Source organism: Choloepus didactylus, chromosome 6 (genome assembly GCF_015220235.1).
Source record: "Choloepus didactylus isolate mChoDid1 chromosome 6, mChoDid1.pri, whole genome shotgun sequence".
Taxonomy (NCBI): Eukaryota; Metazoa; Chordata; class Mammalia; order Pilosa; family Megalonychidae; genus Choloepus; species Choloepus didactylus.
This window is the reverse complement of record NC_051312.1, coordinates 20,404,272-20,426,296: the sequence shown is the minus strand read 5'-3', so window position 1 is coordinate 20,426,296 and position 22,025 is coordinate 20,404,272. Positions and strand designations below refer to the sequence as shown.

General features: G+C 36.8%; 1 pseudogene; it reads left to right on the top strand.

Annotated features, from left to right (window-relative positions):
- The first annotated feature begins 4,932 nt into the window (after positions 1-4,932).
- On the top strand, positions 4,933-5,863 carry LOC119538707 (annotated as a pseudogene).
- The last annotated feature ends 16,162 nt before the right edge of the window (positions 5,864-22,025 follow it).

Genomic DNA, 22,025 nt, shown 5'->3' with positions numbered 1-22,025 from the left:
CATTTGGTCAATCTGAATTCAACTAGAACAACACCTACTACATGGTAGATATCCAGGGAAAACACAAAAATAGTGGGCACTTCAATAAACCTTAATTAAATAAATGAATGATTGTTTCAGTCATTAAACCCATGAAACCTAATGTCTGATCTCACAGAGGTTCAATAACTAGCCCATTTTCACTCATTTAATAAGCAGTGGAACAGGATTTGAACACAAGCAAAATGACACTAAAAGTTCATGATTTAAACTCCTTTGCCATAGGGTCACATCGATAGGTTCATTTCCCTGAAAAGAAGTACAAGGAAGACAGCACTTTCATACTTTATGATAACTACTCAGTGATCACTGATTATACTTGTAGAGAAAATAAACCATGAATTTAAGAAGAGTTTTTAGTGTTCTGCCAGATTCCTTGCAGGGCATCTACACCATGGGAGACTAGACACTCAATCCTATGGAGTCACTTGGCAGTTGATTTCAAGCAGGATACTTAAAGAGCTCTCTGAATAGATGGTCTAGAACTACAAGGTAATGCCTGTGTACTTCCACCAGCTAATGACTACCAGTGGGTTAACAAAGTGAGGTATGCATAGAAAAAAGATAGACAAAACATGACTATCTTTCCCCACTAATAATAGGAACACAGCTTCAGCTGAAGTCTTTCACCTCTTAGGATTTGGCAAAATCTGAAGTATGTGCCAATAACAACAGCTCAGGTAGCAAAAGATTTGGAGACTCATTACAATGATATTCCATTTCATGTGCAAGGGCCTCAAATTAAAAATGTACATGCATGCACTTTACTTCCTTGCTTTTATAACATCACTTAGGAAACCATGTCTGGTATCAATGAAACTACGATAAAGATGATGAAACTGAAATTTAGAGGGAGCAGAAGATCCAGGATTCCAAACTATGCTTTCATAATCCCAAACCATCATGGTCCCTAAGATCATGGATGCAAACAAGACAAAATCCCAAAGGAGAGAAAATGGAAATTAAAACAAAACAAAACAAAAATAGTCCCAACTGGGAGTCTCACTCTCTGCACTCAAATCATCCAGAAGAGTCTAAATTCTCTTGGGAATTAGACCTAATACTACAAACCTCAAAATAAACCTCCTGTTTGCAGCAGATACAAAAGTATCAACTTGGATCCACATTCTTGTAGAAGGTATAGAATGTAATATTCTAAATGAATATGGCTTTAAAGAATTAATTCCTAGTGCAGTTTTTTCAATGTAGACAAACATTTCTGTAGTGTATGAAGGAAAATACTGGAACAGAAATTGGAGAAATTCTCCAGGAACTTTATTTTTGGTTTTCTGCAGCATTTCAACTTCAGAAAATCAGAAGGGGAAACAGAGTAGCAAACAGCAGATGGAGTGAGTTAGGAATATTTCAGACATTCAGAACCTAATGCAATGGCTCAAATATTATCAATGTCCAGTAAAGTTTTTAGTGAAATAATTAGTCTTAATAACCAGCAAGAAGTCTGTAGCAAAGAGAGACCTAGTCTAGACTCAATGATTTGCTTTAGTTAAGAATATCTCAGACAGGAGTACAGAAAATGTCATCACTGGTTTAATGTAGAAACCTCTGGTAATTAGAGCATTCCCATTCTAATTTTAAAAAACTTGGGGTATATTTTGCTTTCCCCCTTAGCTTGTGGGGCAACATCCTCATGCTTTGCTCCAGTTACTTCTTCAACTTCGGGTTTCCTTCCCTGACAGTTAGGGTCTCCCACTTGCACAAACACAAATATATATCTAGAGCAAAATTTAAAGCCCCACACTTTAAGATATCTAGATCCTCAAACCATTTGAGATATTTCCTTAAATTAAGCCATTCAGTATTTGCTTTGAATCTCTCTTTGGACACTATTAACTCAGGCTTTTATCATAGAAGATCAACCTAAAAACTGACTATAATATCTTGAAGACTCTGAATGCAGCTTACTCACCATGATAACAGACTTTCCAGTCTGTGTATTCCTTAATTTTCTTTGGACCAAATTTATACTTTTTAATACTAAAAATGGTTAAAATCCTTGTTTCTCTAACATCCTGTAAGTTTGATATAGCTTCATTTAAATAAAACTTCTATTTTGTTGAGCTTGTTGCATTCTGGGGGCATTTTCATTGTCAACATCACCTGCACTCATATCTAAATGAATGTAGCCCTGAAGAGTGGATCCTTGGGGTGTTTAAATTTTTTATATCCTTACTGCCATTTTATTGCTTTCTAGCAGAAATTACTTCTAAAATATTCTTCACTGTGATTGTAACCATCAAGAATGAACACTCCCATTTGGGTCCGTACATTCTATGTATCTGAGGATTATTCCATATCCCCGCTTAGCTCATTAAATCAAGGTCTAAATTTCCGTGATGGACAAAGTCCTTCTGGCAGCCCAAGCCTCACACCAGGACCTCCACACTGGTGTGAGTTTCCTTTCAATCTGCAGTTGGTAAGCCTGTTCCTTACCTGGTTTTGAACTCAATGCCACTTTACCAACTTTGCTATATTTTGTCTTACATTTTCAGGAGTTTTGAAGTCCAAGTTTCCTCACTACCTTTTACATTACTTAGCCTGCAGCAGAAGGTTGAAGGAATTTTCAAAAGCAATTCTGCCTATTTTTATCCTTATTGTCTTTGAATACCTCCCAAGGATTAAACAATTGCAGTACTGATTTATATTCAAGAAGAGAGTCTAGGTTTTGAAAATATCAATCAAATGAGAATTCTCAAACACTGTTTGGTAAAAGCATTACTGCTGGCATTAAATATTCTGCATCCAAATCCCTTTGACCAGGACAAAATTCATTTAGCTGTAAATTTTGCAAACACAACTCCCAGGTACACCTACCACTTGATGATGTCATTTTTGCCAGTTGTACTGGTTGGGTTTAGAGACAACCATTAACTGCTTAATCTCATATCTGTGCAAATTCACATACATTAACATACTCCACAATGAAAAGCAGAAACAAATTAATATATATCAAGTCTCCCACTTCTGTTTTTGTTTTGTTTTGTTTTGTTTTTGGTTTACACTAAATGGTGCATTCTGAGACACAAGACAGACTCTCAACTCACAGGGCTTAGTCTTACCTTAGCAGTATTACAAATTACATGTCACAGGAGGCTCAATATAATTGAATGTTTGAAAACATAATTATTATGAGTTTGTTAAAGTAACACTAGCTACTGTAATAAATAAACCCAAAATCTCAATGACATCACAATAGTGTGACCCAGTCACATAAAATCAGTGGAGGGTGCCCATTTTGGCAGCAGATATACTGAAATTGGAATGATACTGAGACTCAGGTGTCCATCAACCAATGATTGGATACACAAACTATGTTATATACACAGAAAGGAATATTATTCAGCTGTAAGAAGGAATGAAGTACTGACATGTGACATCATGGATGAAACTTGCAGATATTAAGTTGAATGAAATAAGCATGACAAAAAAAAAACAAATACTGTATGCTCTCACTGTCATGATTCAATTATATTAGGCTAATCTCATAGAACTAGAATCTAGAATATAGGCTGCTGGAGGATTGCATGAGGTCAGAGAAAAGAGAACTGACTTGATTTGTGCAGAATTTCTGTTTAAGAAGATTGTAAATGTTTGGAAATGGATAGTGATGATAGTAACACATTATTGTGAGTGTAATTAACAGTGCTGAATTGTTTTTGTGAATGTGATTAAAAGGAGAAGTTTTTGTCATGGAATTAACTGAAGGAAAATTTGAAGATAAAATATTGGACTGTATAATAAGTGACCCTCATTGTGTATGATGCCTGTGGTTAATAGGGCAAATATAAGCATTCCTTCATGTATTCCAAAAAAGTACAGCACTAGTACATGGTGGTGATACTGGGGGTGCTAAATGGGGAAAAATATACCTAATGTGCACTATAGACTGTAGTTGCCAGTAATGTTTTAATACTTTCATCACTTGTAACATAGGTACCACACTAATGCAATGTGTCAAAATTAGGGGGCTATATGGGAGCAATGTTTTTTTTCACATGATTTTTCTGTAAACCTACAACTTCTCTAATTAAAAAAAAAATTTTAATGAAGGAAGGGATTCTCATCAGTAGCATTCTAGTCCATGGTCATTTTGGAACACACCCTGCAGGAGAGAGCCACAGGGGTTACTACCTAGCAAGTTCAAATGTAAAACACCTGGTTAAGTTTGAACTTCAAGAAACAGTGAGTGTTTTTTGACTAAGAGTGTCCCATGTAATATTTAGGAAACACACTAAAAAATTATTTGTAATATATCTGAAATTCAAATCTAACTGGGTGTCCTATACATCATCTAGCAAATCTAAAATAAGGCTTCAAAAGTTTCCCTAGTGCAATAATCAACCAGCAGATGAAGAAGAAGGAAAGAAAATCTTCTGGGAATTGGTTCTGGTTAGCTGAGGAGGTCCATGAATCCCGTGTGACACATAAACATATCCCATGGAAAATTCCTTTCTAATTAAGGCTACTAATGTCAAGTGTTGGATGAGGATTAAGGTAGGAAATAGCTGAGAAAAATTATCAGTTAATTAAATGGTACATAATATTTGCATATTAATTGATGCAAGTATGGATATGCGTTTAACATGACAGGAGTGTGTGTTCATACATGTTTCTTAAAACAAAACATATTAGCAATCAGTCTTATTCTGTGAAAATATTTTATCCTTGAAAATGAATTCATGGCTGAACTGTAACTGCTGACTTTGAGATTAAAATCAAGAAAATAGAAAAAACATCAGGCAAGCAGTCACCCAATTATGAATGTTTGCCATAAAAATCCAAGTAAAAGTTGAAGTGAAACTTAAGAGTACTTTAATTTTGGAATGTTACAAAGATATCCCTTCTTTTCTTGGATAATCCTAGACAATGGCAGCCATGACACAAGGAAATGGCACTGAAGTGACTGAATTCTTTCTTCTGGGATTTGCTGCCCAGCATAGGTTATGGCATGCCCTCTTCATTGTATTTCTACTGATCTATGTTACCCCCATGGTGGGTAATACTTGAATGATCCTACTCATCAAAGCAGATTCCAGACTTCAAACACCCATGTACTTTTTCCTACAGCATTTGGCATTTGTTGATATGTGTTATACATCTTCTATCACTCCCAAGATGTTGCAAAACCTCATATCAGAAAATAAATCAATTTCCTTCATGGGATGTGTAATGCAATTATGGGTTTATGGGACATTTGGTTCAAATGACTGTTACCTCCTGGCTGCTATGGCAGTGGACCGTTATGTAGCCATCTGTAAACCACTTCACTACTCCACAGTCATGTCCCATACAGCATGCATCCTAGTGGTAGCTGGTTCATATGTCATTGGCTCAGTAAACTCCTCTGTGCACACAGGATTAACATTTTCACAGTACTTTTGCAACTCCCAGAACATTAATCACATTTTTTTGTGATGCTCTGCCAATTCTCACCATTTCCTGCTTAGGCATTAGCATCAACATCATGCTACTTGTTTTCTTTGTGAGATTTAACTGGATGTTGACATTGTCAGTTGTCATCTTCTCCTATATATACATCCTATCTGCCATCTTAAAAATGCCTTCTACTGCAGGAAGGAAAAAAGCCTTCTTGATATTTGCCTCCCAACTGACAGCAGTCACCATCTTCTGTGGAATCCTCTCATACATGTACTTAAAGCCTCATTCTAATAATTCCCAGGAGAATATGAAAGTTGCCTCCATATTTTATGGAATTATAATTCCCATGTTGAACCCCCTGATCCATAGCTTGAGAATTAAGGAAGTAAAAGAAGCTCTTAAAGAAATAGGGAAAAAATTCTTCTAGATTGGACCCAAACTACTAAATTCAGGAACACAAAGCATCCAATACCGTAAATGCATATGAATTACGGTTTCTGAAATTTAGAAGATATTCTCCACTTAGATCAGTGATACAGCTTTCAAAAGAAAATATGTCAGAGTGGGATGAATACATTAAACATCTCCTGGAATTAATTTACCCTAGAATAAGGTTGACAAACATATCTGACACTGCCTGTGGAGAAGAGCCTTATCAAGGCTATCTAAATTCAGAAATCATATATAAATTTTGCTAAGAGTTTAATATTTCAATTAAATTTCAGATGTATTCCTAAAGAGTTCAAACACAATTTTTGTATATAAGAAATATCAAAAATTATGAAATAGTGAGTTTAAATCTACATTAATTTCCATTAACTACAAGTTCCTTTAGTAACCTACAATAAAACCCTTTTAAAGTCTCTTCAAATTTTACACAAAACTAAATGATAATTAAAATTTTTACATTAAAAAGCATTTTATGACTCAGAGTATTTTCTACACAATATACCCATGTTAATGACATTTCCTAACACTTGAAAACACTGATTCCTCTCATTACTTACCCTATGTAATCTGAATTTATCTCCTTCTTGCTCAGGGAAAGGGAAGTTGTGAAACAATTTTCTTTCCCTTTCTCCAATAAAAACAGTCTTGAATGTAGATGGATCTAAAATAATGAATGGTGGTCATCCATTTATGAAATACAAAGCAATAACTTTATTTCAGATAGTTTGAACTGCAGAAAGTCAATTGGAACTCAACAGCAGGCCACAAGCCCTCTAAATCAGGGAGGATAAGTGTTGACAGAAAGCTTTGACAGGTAGATTGAGGGTAGGCAATAGAAAACCCCATCTAAATATTATAGATACCATGCAAACTGGTTGAAAGGACAAGTTTTGCATCAAAGTAGCACCAGATGGGCTAATGAACTACCAAAACTATACTTATAATAACAACATGAGGAGAATTGGGTAAGAGAAAAAAATATATTTTTCAATATGATATCCCTCAAAAATTCTAAGAGAAGAGGAAAAAATAAACTGATGTCAATATACAATATCCTCCAAAATTACTCTTTATTTTAAATTAAAGGACCTTCAACCCCAGGGTGGGTCCAAGTACCTTCAAAGCCCAGAATCTCAAGACACTTCTGGACTGTCATTAGAAAGGTAGAATGAAGATGAACTGGAGCCCTGTAGGGGAAAAGTTGTGTTCCACTTAAGAAAAACTTTTCTTCATGTAATAGTGTAAATATCCAATGTCAAACATGGGAATAGACAGCCATATAGGGCTTTTTATTCAATAACAACATAATGGAAATCCCAAGGAAATGAGCTCCCCAAAAAATAGAGAAATTAGATCTATGAGTCACATTTGAAGGTGGAATCAGTTGTGGTAGGTTCTGGCTTGGGATTCATTAGTAATTATTAGCATTTATAAAAGATAGAGCATTCCTTTCTACCACTGCAAGTAGGAATGTCTGAAGTTGAATAAGTACACATTATTTCATGAATCATCAATTACACATTTAGGCTATTTGGGTCCAGAGCAATGAAGGAAAATATATATCATGCTTCACAGAATCATTTGTTTATTCATTCATTTGTATAATTTCAGTTACAAACATTTACTGAGGGCACTTTGTAGTACACTGGAGACCAGGTATTGAAATAGACACTATGTCTAGCAAGAGACTAAAGAACCATCTGAGTTCTTGTCCCCCAAAAAATACCCTATTTCCCAAGAAAAGTGGGACTATGATGTAGGACTCATTCCTAGACCTCAATAGCAGGCAGAAGCCTGAGACAATCAATGAGAAAAGTAGCTGGAGGCGAAGGCAGGGAGAAGGCTGAGAAAAGATCCCCGAAACACACCCACAGCTCAGCCATCAACAGGGAACCCTCCTAAGAAAGAGTAAGCACTTAAATCATTCTCTGCTCTTTAGGGGGTAAATATTGTGAAATGTGCCTTTCAACTTCTTGTCTGCCCTTCTAATTGATAAATTAGAAAGTTCAGAACTAAATTTCCCAATGTCCTTGAACCTATCATTATGGATGAAAATCAGATTTACTTGTGGGAGATTTGGAAAGGAGAAGTGAGCCAAATACTGTCTTCTTTCTGGTCAGCAAATCAGTAGAGACATGAGTGGTTGATGTGGTTCCATTGTCAGACTGGGGATTCCAGGGTCTATTCATTGACTTCAGAAAATGAGAGACAGATTCCTGACCTCTGGATCCCAGCACCCTGAATGTGTCCCTGACACCTATTCTTTCATCACCTGTAAATTTTATTTACCATAAAATTCTCTTTATTAAATATTTTTTTCTTGAAATAACTTGTACATTTCCCTTTCCTTGAATTCAACTTTGAGTGACATAGACACAATGTGAAATATCTGGAAACTTTCTGTTCTGAATAATCCAGAAAACTTCCAGAAAAAAACAAACAATAACGAAATAAGCCTCAGAACTCCATTGGTCTCAGCATTAATGGTCACAGGTGTAAAGAGGCTTGAAGCAGACGTGCACTTAAGCACACCTGACAACAAACTTTGTAGACTCCTTGCACCATAAGTCTTACACTTAGTAGTTATTTAGCAAGCATTACACAAAACAAGCAATGTAAGGAAATTGTCCATTTTACCCAAATATCAAACTGTACTGACTGCAATTATCACCTCGGTAATTTTTAAAGGCACAGATCTCTGATAGCAGTTCCTAGGGATTTGGAAGCTGTACATCTAAAATGCGGAGCTTTTAAAAGTTTCCAAGGATACTCTTATACTATAACAGTTTGTGAAGCCACTGGCTCTAATATTTCAGACATGAAACTACTAAAAGAGAAACTCCCTAAGGATACTTTGACAGTAGATATCAGATAACAAATTACATATTAGGGCTGGAAATTCCTATCACTATGAAAGACACACAATGCTTGGTAGGCATCACTGGGTTTTAAAGACAGCATACAACACATTTGAGGATGCTGCTCCAACCCATTTATAGGAGAGCTTGAAAGTTACAGACCAGAAAAAAAAAAGGCTCCAAAGAATGTCCATGCTTTGGTATTTGAGCAGCTCCCACCATGTCCTTAATATTCCACAGAACCCAGAGGGTGAGAGTAAGTGTGCAAGCATACTTAAAAAACACCATTTTGGGTCTTTGGCAAGCCCAAAGAGAAGACTTTTCCTGGCAAACTCTAGAGCTCTAGAGCAGGAACATCCAAACTTTTTCTATAGCAGGACAAATGGATTAGAAATCTAATTGTTTGAAGCAAACTTTTAAACTCTACTTTCACACCTCCATTTAAGAGAAGTTTTATGTCTAAGAATAAAAACTGGATGAACTCAAGTATACTTAATTGCGAATTTCTGCTTATTAAAGAATTTTTGTAACACTGATAACTAATACAAGATTTGTTTCAACAATATATCAAAAACATTCACAATCAATAATATAAAGAGAAACAGAGCATACATTACCAAAAGGTAAATCATATGGCTAAAAATATTTGAAGCATTCTCAACATTACTATCATCAGGGAAATGAAAGTCAAATGATAGTAAAATACTAACTCACACATTTTGGTTTCCAAAAGATAAGAATTCTGAAAATATTAAAATTGTTTGTATTAGTAAGACCCATTATATGTTGTATAATACTGGAGAGGATGTGGAGAAATTGGAACTCTTATTCATTGCTGGTGGGACTGTATAATGGTTCAGCAACTCTGGAAGACAGTTTTGCAATTCTTCAGAAAATTAGATATTGAGTTACCCTATGATCCAACAATTTTAATTTCACTTCTCAATATTTACCAAGTGAATCTGAAAGCAGTGATACAAACAGATATTTGTACACTCATGTTCATAGTGGCAGTTTTCACAATAGCAAGAGATGGAAACAACCTAAATGTCCTTCAACACATCAGTATATAAACAAAATATACTACATAAAAGAGGGAATTCTATGCAGCCATAAGAAGGAACAAGGTCGTGAAACATATGACAATATGGATGATCCTTGAGGACATAATGTTGAGTGAAATAAGCCAGACACAAAAGGACAGATATTGTATGTCACCATTAATGTGAACTCCATGAAAAATGTAAAATACAAGTCCTATGTTGTAGAATATAGGGGACCTAGAGATAGCAGAGAGTGAAGGGGTGATGATAATCTATTAAGAACAAAACAGATATTGAGGCTGATCTCAATGATATGGGAATGCTCAGGTGTGACTATGGTTTGTTAATTTTCTTTTGGTATGGTAGGAGTATATTAGAAGGAATGAAATTTTTTTAGGATACTTGTTATTCCCATTTCTTTGATATGTTTTGTTTGAAAATTTTTTATTTGACAAATAAAGTAAATTTAAATTTTAAAGAGGCAAAGAAATAAACAATTTGCCCCAAATCTCTTGGTGACTAGAAACCAGGAGACACGAATACCAGGAAAATACTATAACTATGTATCTTACTTTCCTTGATTAGGGAACTACTGAAACATTAATGGAAATATTATTTAAGAAATGCCCCAAAAGAAAATATTCTTGGAATTGAGGCCAAAATATAATATCAGTTGACACAAAAAGAGTGAACAAAATGATTTGGAGCCAGGAGCTCACCTAAGCCTCACATTCTTTGCTGTAGGAAGAATGGCAATGAACAAATGGATATTTCAGAAGAAAACGACCAATATACATAGTAATGGTGCCTCAATAACACACTATAGACTGCCAGAAAGGAAGGGTTTTGGAAACCAGCTACACCTGATCCCTGAAAGTTGCACCTTGGTGCTCATGTCTCCAAGGGGCTGATCAGGGCTGACAGACATGAGCTTCCCTTCCACACTATGCCTGGATGGTTAATCAGCTGTGGGGCTGGACAGAGTGGGAGCTTGCATAGCTAGGTGTGTTTTGTCTTTGCAGCAAACTGCCTGGCTTTCCAAATGCCTGATTTTGTTGAGGGGTGATCAGTGGAACTGTTTACTCTGTGACTCAGCTACCAAGAGAACTTCTTTAAAAAACAAAGGAATCCAGTCTTTTTCTCCTGGAAACCGTGATAAATCCTGTTTTCAGTTTTTATCAACTTGTATCTCTGAGAAATACCCTTACAAAAATATTTCTATTTCTTTTACTATTCATATATTCAGGTTATTTTCTTTTTTGTAATGTTCTTTTCTGCTTTATCTGAACTCTATTTCATCCTACTCTCCATTGTATCTTGTCCATCACAGCTAAATGGCACCATTGTACATAACATGTATCAGAACATGAATCTAGGAGTCAAACTTCAATGCCAATTTCCACTTCTCAAATTCAATACAGAAGCAATTCCTGTAAATTCTACCCTCTCAAAATTGTACACTCAAATATAATCATCTCTCTTTTCCATATGAAACACTAATCCAATCTGTGATAATCTCCCACATGTATTAGAGGATGAGGCTTGTGAGTGGTCTCCCAATTTCAATTTTTGCTTTTATAATCTAGACTCCAAACAGCAGGAGGAGTGACCTAACACACACCAAAGCCTCCAAAGGAAAAGACCCTTGCCTGGGTATTTCATTTTTTGTTCCAGGAAGATTTGAATGCACACAGATTTCAAACCCTATACTACACACACACCTCATCAAAAAAAAAAAAAAAAATGAGTACGCTTGCCTTCAAAGAACTCACCATCCAGAGGAAACTAGTGATTCACAATATAATTACCACATAGGGAAAAACCATAGACATATGCCCAGATCCTGGGTGATGGGAAGAAATGGAGAATGTGTAAGTCACAAGAGGTGTGGGGAAGGAACAGGTGCATATATCCCTGAGTCAAGAATGAAAGGATAATGAAAGTATAAATTAACCAGGAGAAATGTGAATGGAAGCAAGAGTAGATAAGCAAGAGGAAGTGAGTTCCTATAGATATTCAGGAAAAGACATGCCTGGGGGGAGTGGCAGTGCTGCCTGTGGTAAGGCACGAGCTGACCATAGTCAGCCTATGGTGAACGGCATTGTAAGCTGAACTAATGGTTTTGAACTATAACCTGAGAGACATGAAAGATGGACATGGTGTCCATCAGCCCTGATCAGCCCCTTGGAGACATGAGCACTAAGTTGCAGAAAGTTAGTCCAAGAAGACACAACCCAAGTGTATATTAGCAAGATGAAAAGACTTCTGAGAAAGAGATCATTTAGAAGGTTGCTTTGTAATCCTTCATTGGCATATCAAACTTACTGTGAAGTAAGACGGTGACTATGGTGATGGAGAGTAGGGAGCATATGAAAGAGAAATAGAATTAACTGGACTTTAGTGAGGCATTCCTATAAAGACAACAGGTACAAATATAGCAAGCACAGCCAATGCCCTTGGGGAAGAAAAACCAAGGCCTCATTAGTTTTCAAACTGAGAATTTCAAATCCCCTGCATGCATGCTTCTGACTTGGGGCAAGAGTTCCTGTGAACAGTCAGTGGCCAAAATATGGTGGGTTGTTTGATGGAATGATACACTGTAAGCAACTCTGAATACCATCTTCAGGTTCAGCTGGGGTTTCCTTCTAGAATAGACAGCTTTTTGTCAATCAAAATTCAACTAGAAGGAGAGACCTTAAGATGGCAGCTAGGTGAGACAGGGCAAAAAAAAATACCTCCATGAAAAATACTAGATAAAAACCAGAAAGTGACCCAGAACACCAGTTTCAGTGATGCACCAGCTGGACAAAGTCTGCTAAAACCACAGGGACCATGCACTTGGTGAAACCGGGAGTCTGTATTCTGAAAGGAGTGAGTAAGCTGGTTGAAAGTCCCATGGCCACACTGTGGTGTGGGGAAACTGGGGGTTGTCATTTGGAGATGGACTAGTTCTAGGAAAAAAAAAACACCCAGGAGCAGCTGCAATTATGACGGTGAGAACTACGCAGTGAAGCATGACAGGAGCAGGCTGTGCCAACCTCTCAGGGTCTGGCATGGAGGATGGACCACTGCTGATTCCCTCAGGGCCAGGGGGGCAGAAGGGAGAGCCAAAAGGAGAAAGAAACCACGCTGCTTGCAGCTATCTCCCAGCAGGCTGGAGACACTCCTGCCCGGGGCCATACCCACAGCTCAGAGCCATGCCAGGAAACCCAGTGTGATGGGGAGTGTATCCCACAGCACCATGCACATGCCACAATATCAGCCATGGGCAGTGGCCTAGGGTGCATACACAGCTGGTTGTTGCAGAGCTGGGAAGATGGAGCTGTGTGAAAAGGGGGGGTTTGAGATGACCCATCTTTGCATCAGGCTGGGAGTGTCCCTACATGGCCCAGTGGCCTGGGGCTTCTGATGAGGGATGGCACACACTTGTGATGTAGCACAGCCTTTCCTCAGCAGAGGTCCTGGAAGATCACAGCTGAGAAGGGGGGCCTGCTCAGAAAACCCATTGATGCCATGTCAATGCTGGGGACTTGTGTGTCAGCAGCAGAGAAAATCTGGGGCAAAACTGAAATAAAGTCTTAGACTCTTGCAACAGCCTTGAATCTCCTGGAACACCTGGGAGGTTTGACTATTAAAGCTGCACTGCCTCCCTAACCACCTAGATACATGCCCCACATTCAGGGCAGACAGCACCAACAACATGCCCAAACTGAGTTCACCACTTGAACCCCACAAGAATCATTTCCCCACACACCACAAAGACAAAGTTGAGGAGAACTGACTTGAGGGAATAGGTGAGTCACAGAAGCCATCTGCTGATAGTTAGAGAAAGTGTATGCCACCAAGTTGTAGATCTGAAAAATTTGGCATTATTTACAACTTGAAAGAACCCTATCGAGCAAAGCAAATGCCAAGAGGACAAAAACAACAGAAAATCTTAAAGCATATGATAAAACCAGATGATATGGAGAACCCAATCCCAAACACCCAAATCAAAATATCAGAAGGAACAGAGTACTTGGTGCAATTAATCAAAGGACAACAATCAAAGATTGACAGCATGACACAGGATATAAAGGACATAAAGAAGAAATTGCAAGAGTAAATAAAAAAATAGATCTTATGGAAATAAAAGAAACTGTTGGCCAAATTAAAAAGACTCTGGGTACTCATAATACAAGATTAGAGGAAGTTGAGCAATGACTCAGTGTCCTATAGGACCACAGAACAGAAAATGAAAGAACAAAAAAAGAATGGAGGAAAAAAATCAAAAAAATGGAAATGGATATCAGGAATATAATAGGTAAAATAAAACATCCAAATTTAAGACCCATTGGTGTCCCAGAAGGGGAAGAGAAGGACAAAGGTCCAGAAAGAGTATTCAAATAAATTGTTTGGGAAAACTTCTCAAACCTTCTACACAATATAAATACACAAAGCATAAATGCCCAGCAAACTCCAAATAGAATAAATCCAAATAAACCCACCCCAAGACATATTCTGATCAGACTGTCAAATACTGAAGAGAAGGAGCAATTTCTGAAAGCAGCAAGAGAAAAGCAATTCACCACACACAAAGGAAACAACATAAGACTAAGTAGTGACTACTCAGTGGCCACCATGGAGGTGAGAAGGCAGTGGCATGACATATTCAAAATTCTGAGAGAGCAAAATTTCCAACCAATAATACTTTATCCAGCAAAACTCTCCTTCAAATTTGAGGGAGACCTTAAATTTTTCACAGACAAACAAATGCTGAGAGATTTTGCCAATAAAAGATCTGCCATACTTCAGATACTAAAGGGAGCCCTATTGGCAGAGAAACAAAGAAAGGAGAGAGAGATACATAGAATTTTAACAGACATATATAGAAACTTACATCCCAAATCACCAGGACACACATTTTTCTCTAGTGATCATGGATCTTTCTCCAAAATAGACCATATGCAGGGACATAAAAGAAGGCTCAATAAATTAAAAATATATATATATATATTCAAAGCACATTCTATGACCAAATGGAATACAAATAGAACGCGATAATTTTTGATATGTAACTCCACTATTTACTTCCTACATGATATAAAATACACAAACTCTAATGACAAATCAGTGGTTTTTGACTCAATGTAAAATATGCCATTTTTTACAAGAACTATATAAAGGTAGGGTAATGGAGGAGTATAGGAACATAGTTTACATGTCCTATAGAAGTTAAGTTGGTATCAAAGAAAAACAAGATTGTTATGGATTTAAGAGGTTAAATTTAAGCCCCACAGTAAACACAAAGAAATTATCAGAGAATATGACCATAGAGATGAAAACTAGAGTATGGATTATGAGAAGTAGGGGAAAGGGCAATTGGGAGTTAAGAAATCAGTGTAGGGTTGCTGTTTGAGGTGGAGGGAAATTTCCAGTAATGGAAGGTGGGAAGGTGATAGTACTAAAACATTCTAAATGTGATTAATCCTACTAATGGAATGCTAGGGAGGGGGTGGAATAGGAAGATTTAGGCTGTGTATATGTTTCCACAATTGAAAAAAAGAAAGACAGTCTAAATAGAAGACAATTGAATGCCAAGGATGGTCCTGGATGGAATCTGAGGATGGAGGAAGAGAGACTCAAAGGGACACAGTTGAGACATAAGTAAAAAAAAAAAAAAAAAAGGAAATATAGAATATAAGCTTTATATCAATGTTGAATTTCTTGAACTTCTTAGCTGCGCTTAATGGGATTGCATAAAAGAAAGTTCTTGTTCATGGGAATTGTATATGTGAATTACATTGTTCAAGGATGTGTACAGCTTGCTCTCATATGTTCAGAAGACAGAACAATAGATGGATGATAGATAGGGAGGGAGGAGGGAGGGAGGGAAAGAGAAATGGTGGTGTGACAGCATGTTAAGTTTGGTGGATTAGGGTATTGGGGGAGGGGGTCAGGGTATGCTGGAGTTCTGTGTATGGGGTTTGTATTGATTTTGCAACTGTTTCTATAACTTTGGATTTATTTCAAAATAAATTTTAAAAAATAAAAATAAAAAAATAATTCAACTAGAACAGCACCTGCTACTTTGTAGATATTCAGGGAGCAAATTCAAAACTAGCAAGTACTTCAATGAATGCTAAGTAAATGAATTAATGTTTCAATAATTAGACTCATTAATTCTAGTGTCTGAAATATCAAAGATGCTCAATAACTGCCCCCTTTTCACTCATTTAAATAAGCAGTGGAGCCAAATTTGAACATAGACAGAATGCTGAGAGTTCACGACTTCAACTCCTTTGCTATAGAGTCTGATCAATGAGTTCATCCCCCTGGAAAGAAGATCAAGGAAGACAGCCATTTCACACTTCATGATAACCACTGGGAGACCACTAATTATACTTCCAGAGAAAATAATCTATGAACTGAAGACAAGATTTAGTGGTCAGTCAGACTCTTTGCAGGGCATCCACACCGTGGGAGGGAAGGGGTTCAATCATTTGGGGTCACATGACAGTTGATTTCAAACAGGATATTTAAAGAGCTTTCTGAAAAGATGATCTAGAACTACAAATTTAAATCTGTGAACTTCCTTCTGCTAATGACTACGAAGGGGTTAACAAAGTGAGACATGGATAGAACAAAGTTAGAATAAACAAGAATGTCTTTCACCACTGATGATGGGAACACAGATTCAGTTGCAGTCTTGGACATGTCAGGCTTTGGCAATATTTGAAAAATGTGCTAATGACAACATCTCATGCAGGAGAAGACTGGGAGAATCCTTTCAATGATAATCCTTCTCACGTGAAATCATCCCTCAAGTTCAAGTGTACATGCATGCACTTTACTTCCTTGCTTTTATAACATCACTGAGGCAGCCATGTCCAGTGTCACTGGACCTATGATACTGATGACGAATCTGAAATTTCTAGGGAGCAGAAGATCCAGGATTTCAAGCTGTATTTTCAGAATCCCAAACCAGTGATGGTCCCTTAAATCCTGGATGCAAACAAGAAAAACCCCAGAGGAGAGACACTTGATTTTTTCTTTAAGAAAAAGATCTCACTAGCAGTCAAAATGGCAGAGTGGTGATGCTTGGTTTCAATTACTCCTCCAGGGCAGTTGTTAGATAACCAGAAACTGAGTGGACTGGACACCACAGAAGAATTTGAGTTTGGACATACTTCAAACAACACTCATGAACATGTGGAGCAGCTGATATCAATGAAATCTCTAAGTTCTTGTGGCCAGATGACCTGCACCCCTCCCTCCCAGGCACAGTCCTGAGGGAGGAGAGGACATTGAAGCTGGGAACCAGTGGGGAGAACTGCAGTTGCAGCAGTGATTATTAAACTAGACTACTGAACAAAAAGTCCAAACATAGATAAACTGAGTTAGACACCAGAGAATTGGTGAAGAGGGAGGAGATGGAAAAGACAATTGAGGGGTGCAACAGTAGATTTGACAGGCAGAAGAAAGGATCAGTGAATTGGAAGACCAGACACTTGAATTCATTCACACAAAAGAACAGATGGTCAAAAGAATGGAAAAATACAAGCAGGGTCTTAGGGAGCTGAGTGAAAACATGAAGTGCACAAATATATGTGTTATGGATGTCCCAGTGGGAGAAGAAAGGGAAAAGGGGGAAGAAAGAATAATAGAAGAAAGAAGCACTGAAAATTTCCCAACTCTTATGAAAGACAGAAAATTACAGATTCAAGAAGTACAGCACACCCAAACAGAATAGACCCCAATATACCTATTCCAAGAAACTTACTAATCAGATTGTCCAATGTTAAAGACAGAGAGAATTCTGAAAGCAGCAAGAAAAAGCAGTCCACCACATACAAGGGAAGCTTGAAAAGCCCATGTACATATTTCTCTTCAAAAATCATGGAGGCTAGAAGACAGTGGTATGATATATTTAAGATACTGAAAGAGAAGAACTGCCACCCAAGAATTCTATATCTGGCAAAACTGTCCTTCAAAAATGAGGGAGAGTTTAAAATATTTTCATACAAACAAGCACAGAGAGAATTTGTGAGTAAGACACCAGCGCAACAAGAAATACTAAAGAGAGTGCTACAGACTTATAGGAAATTTAGGATAAAAAGGTTTGGAGAAGAGTATAACAATGAAGACTATCAGGAAGGGTAAAAAGAGAGAGAGGAACAAAGAAGATGTGACATATAAAATCCAAAGACAAAATGGTAGAAAAAGTACTGCCCTTAGAGTAATAACACTAAATGTTTATGGATTAAACTACCCAAGAAAAAGACAATGACTGAAAGAATGGATTAAAAAACAGGACCCTACTGTATGCTGTCTACAAGAACCTCACTTTAGACACAAGGAAAAAAATAGGCTGAAAGTGAAAGTTTGGAAAAAGATATTTAATGCAAGCAGCAACCAGAAAAAAGCAGAAGTAGTATATTAATATCATACAAATTAGACTTCAAAAGTAAAATAATTAAAAGATACAGAGAATGATACTATATATTAACAAAAGGCTCAATTCATCAAGAAAACAAAGCAATCATAAATATTTATGCACCAAGCCAAAGTGCCCCAAAATTCATAAGGCAAACACTGAGAACACTAAAAGGAGAAGTAGATAACTCCACAGTAAGAGTGGGAGACTTCAATACAACTCTCTCATCAATTAGTAAAACATCTAGGCAGAGGTTCAGTAAGGAAGCAGAGAAGCTGAATTGTATGATAAATGAACTAGACTTGACAAATATTTATAGAACACTACACTCCACAACAGCAGGATACACATTTTTCTCAAGTGCTCATGGAACATTCTCTAGGATAGAGCACATGTTGGGTCACAAAACATGTCTCAACAATTTTAAAAATATTGATTTCATAAAAAGCACTTCCTAAGATCATAATGGAATGAAGATGGAAATAAATAACAGGCAGTAGGTTGTAAAATTCACAAATATCTGGAGACTAAACAACACACTCTTATAAAACCAGTGGGTAAAAGAAGAAATTACAAGATAAATTAGAAAATACCTCAAGGCAAATGATAATGAAAACACAACATATCAAAACTTATGGGATGCAGCAAAGGTGATGCTGAGAGGGAAATTTATAGCCCTAAACACCTATATTAAAAGAGAAGAGATGGCAAAAATTGTGGAAATAACTGTCCACCAGAAGGAACTAGAGAAAGAACAGCAAACTAACCCCAAAGCAAACCAGAAGGAAAGAAATAACAATGAATAGAGCAGAAAAAAATGAAACAGAACAGGAAAACAATAGAGAGAATCAAAGAAACCAGAAGCTGGTTATTTGAAAAAAAATCAACAAAATTGATGGAACCCTAGCTAGGATAACAAAAAAATAAAAAAATAAAAAAGAGAGAGAGCAGAGGCAAATAAGTGCAATCAGAAATGGGAAAGGAAACATAACTACTGAACCTGCAGAAATAAAGGAGGTAATGAGAAGATGCAATGAGCAACTATATGTTATAAATTAGATAACTTACATGAAATGGAGAACTTCCTAGAAAAGCATAAGCAACTGACACTGACAGAAAAGAAACAGACAACCTCAACAAACCAATCACAAGTAAAAAGATTGTCAGTCATCAAAAAGCTCCCAAAACAGAAAAGCCTAGGACCAGATGGCTTCACATATGAATTCTACCAAGCATTCAAAGAAAGAATTAATACCAATCCTGCTCAAACTCCTAAAAAAAATTGAAGAGGAGGCTAAGCTACCCAACTCATTCTATGAAGCCAACATCACCCTAATGCCAAAATGAGACAAAGAAACTACAAAAAAAAGAAAAGTATAGACCAATCTCCCTGATGAATATAGCTGCAAAAATCCTCAAAAAATACTCACAAATCAAATCCAACACTGCATTAAAAGAATTATACACCATGACCAGGTATACAAGGATGGTTCAATGCAAGAAAATCAATTAATGTAATACACCATATCAATAAATCAAAGCAGAAGAATCACATGATCATCTTGATCAATGCAGAAAAGGAATCTGACACAATTCAATATCCTTTCTTGATGAAAACACTTCAAAGGATAGGAATAGAAAGGAATTTTCTCATTATGATAAAAGCAATATATCAAACAACCCACAGCAGCATTGTACTCAATGTGGAGAGACTGAAAACTTTCCCTTTAACATCATGAACAAGACAAGGATGCCCACTGTCACCACTGTTATTCAACATAGTGCTGGAAGTTCTAGCTAGAGCATATAGGCAAGAAAAAGAAATAAAAGGAATCCAAATTGGAAAGGAGGAATTAAAAGTATCACTGTTTGCAGACGATATGATTCTATACATAGAAAATCCCCAAAAAATCTACAACAAAGCTATTAGAGCTAATCAATGAATACAGCAAATTGGCAGGCTACAAGATCAACAGTCAAAAATATGTAGTGTTCTTATACACAAGTAGTGTGCAACAACAGGAAGAATTTGAAAAAAATCCATTCACAATAGCAACCAAAAGAATCAAGTATTTAGGAATAAACTTAATGAAGGACACGAAAGACCTATTTAAAGAAAACTACAGGAGGCTGATAAAAGATGTCAAACAGGACCTGAAAAAAAATGGAAGAACATTCCGTGTCCATGGATTAGAAGAATAAATGTAATCAAGATGTCAACTGTACCTAAACTGATTTGTAGATTCAATGCAATACCAATTAAAGCCTCAACAACTTACTTTGCATAAATAGAAAAACCAATAAGCAAAATTATCTGGAAAGGCAAGATGCCCCAAATAGCCAAAAATATCTTGAGAAAGAGGAACAAAGTGGGAGGTCTCACACTACCTGACTTTGAAGCATGTTACAAAGCCACAGTGCTCAAAACAGCATGGTACTGGCATAAGAACAGAGATACTGACCAATGAAACAGAATTGAGTGTTCAAAAATAGACTCTCACATGTACAGACAATTGATCTTTGATAAGGCAGTCAAGCCAAAGCAACTGGGACAGAGCAACTTCTTCAATAAATTGAGTTTGGAGAACTAGATATCCATTTTCAAAAAATGAAAGAGGACCCCTATCTCAAACCTTATAAAAAATTAACTTCTATTGGATCAAAGATCTAAGCATACGTGCTAAGATCATAAGATTTTTAGAAGAAAACATGGGCAATTTCATAAAGATCTTGTGATAGGAGGTGGTTTCCTAGACCTTACACCCAAAGCACAAGCAACCAAAGAACAAATAGACAAATGGGATCTCCTCAAAATCAAACACTCTTGTACATCAAATGACTTTGTTCAAAAAGTAAAAAGGCAGCTGACCCAATGATAGACAATATTTGGAAACCACATATCAGGTAAGGGTTTAATATCCCAAATATATAAAGCAATCCTACAACTCAACAACAGAAAGACAAACAACCCAATTAAAAAATGGACAAAAGACATGGATAGACACATTTATGAAGAGGAAATTCTAAAGGCTCAAAAGCATATGAAAAAATGCTCAACTTCACTTGCTATTAGGGAAATGCAAATAAAGACCACAATGAGATATCATCTCACTCCTACCAGAATGGACATTATCCAAAAAATCAGAAGTGTGGAGAGGATGTGAATAAAAAGGCACACTTATTCATTGTTGGTGGGAATGTAGAATGGTGCAACCACTCTGTGAGACAGTGTGCAGTTTCCTCAGGAAGCTAAGTATAGATTTGCCATATGACCCAGCTATTCCTTTGCTAAGTGTATACTCAAAGGAACTGAAAGTTAAGACACAAATGGGCATTTGTAAACTGTTGCTTACTGCACATTATTCATGACTGCCAAGCAATGGAAGCAGCCCAAGTGCCCATCAATGGATGAGTAGATTAACAAACTGTGGTATATACACATGATGGAATATTACACAGCTGTAAGACAGAATGAAGACATGGGACATATAGTAAGGTGGGTGAACCTTGAGAATATTATGTTGAGTGAAATTAATCAGAAACAAAAGGAAAATACTGTATGTTCTCACTAATATGAACTAACATTAATGGCAAACTTTGAGAGTTAGAAGCTGATTACACAGACTACCAGGAGATAGAAAGAGGTTAGAGATCAGGCATTTTATGCTGAAACACTACAGAATGTTCAGGAGGATTGATTCTATAGATCCAGAAATAGCATAATAGTGTGTGAAAGTAGCACAGCATTGTAAGTACACTGAACAAAGGTATCTGTGAGTAAAGATGAAAGAGGTGGGATAGGGGAATGTATGACACCAGAGG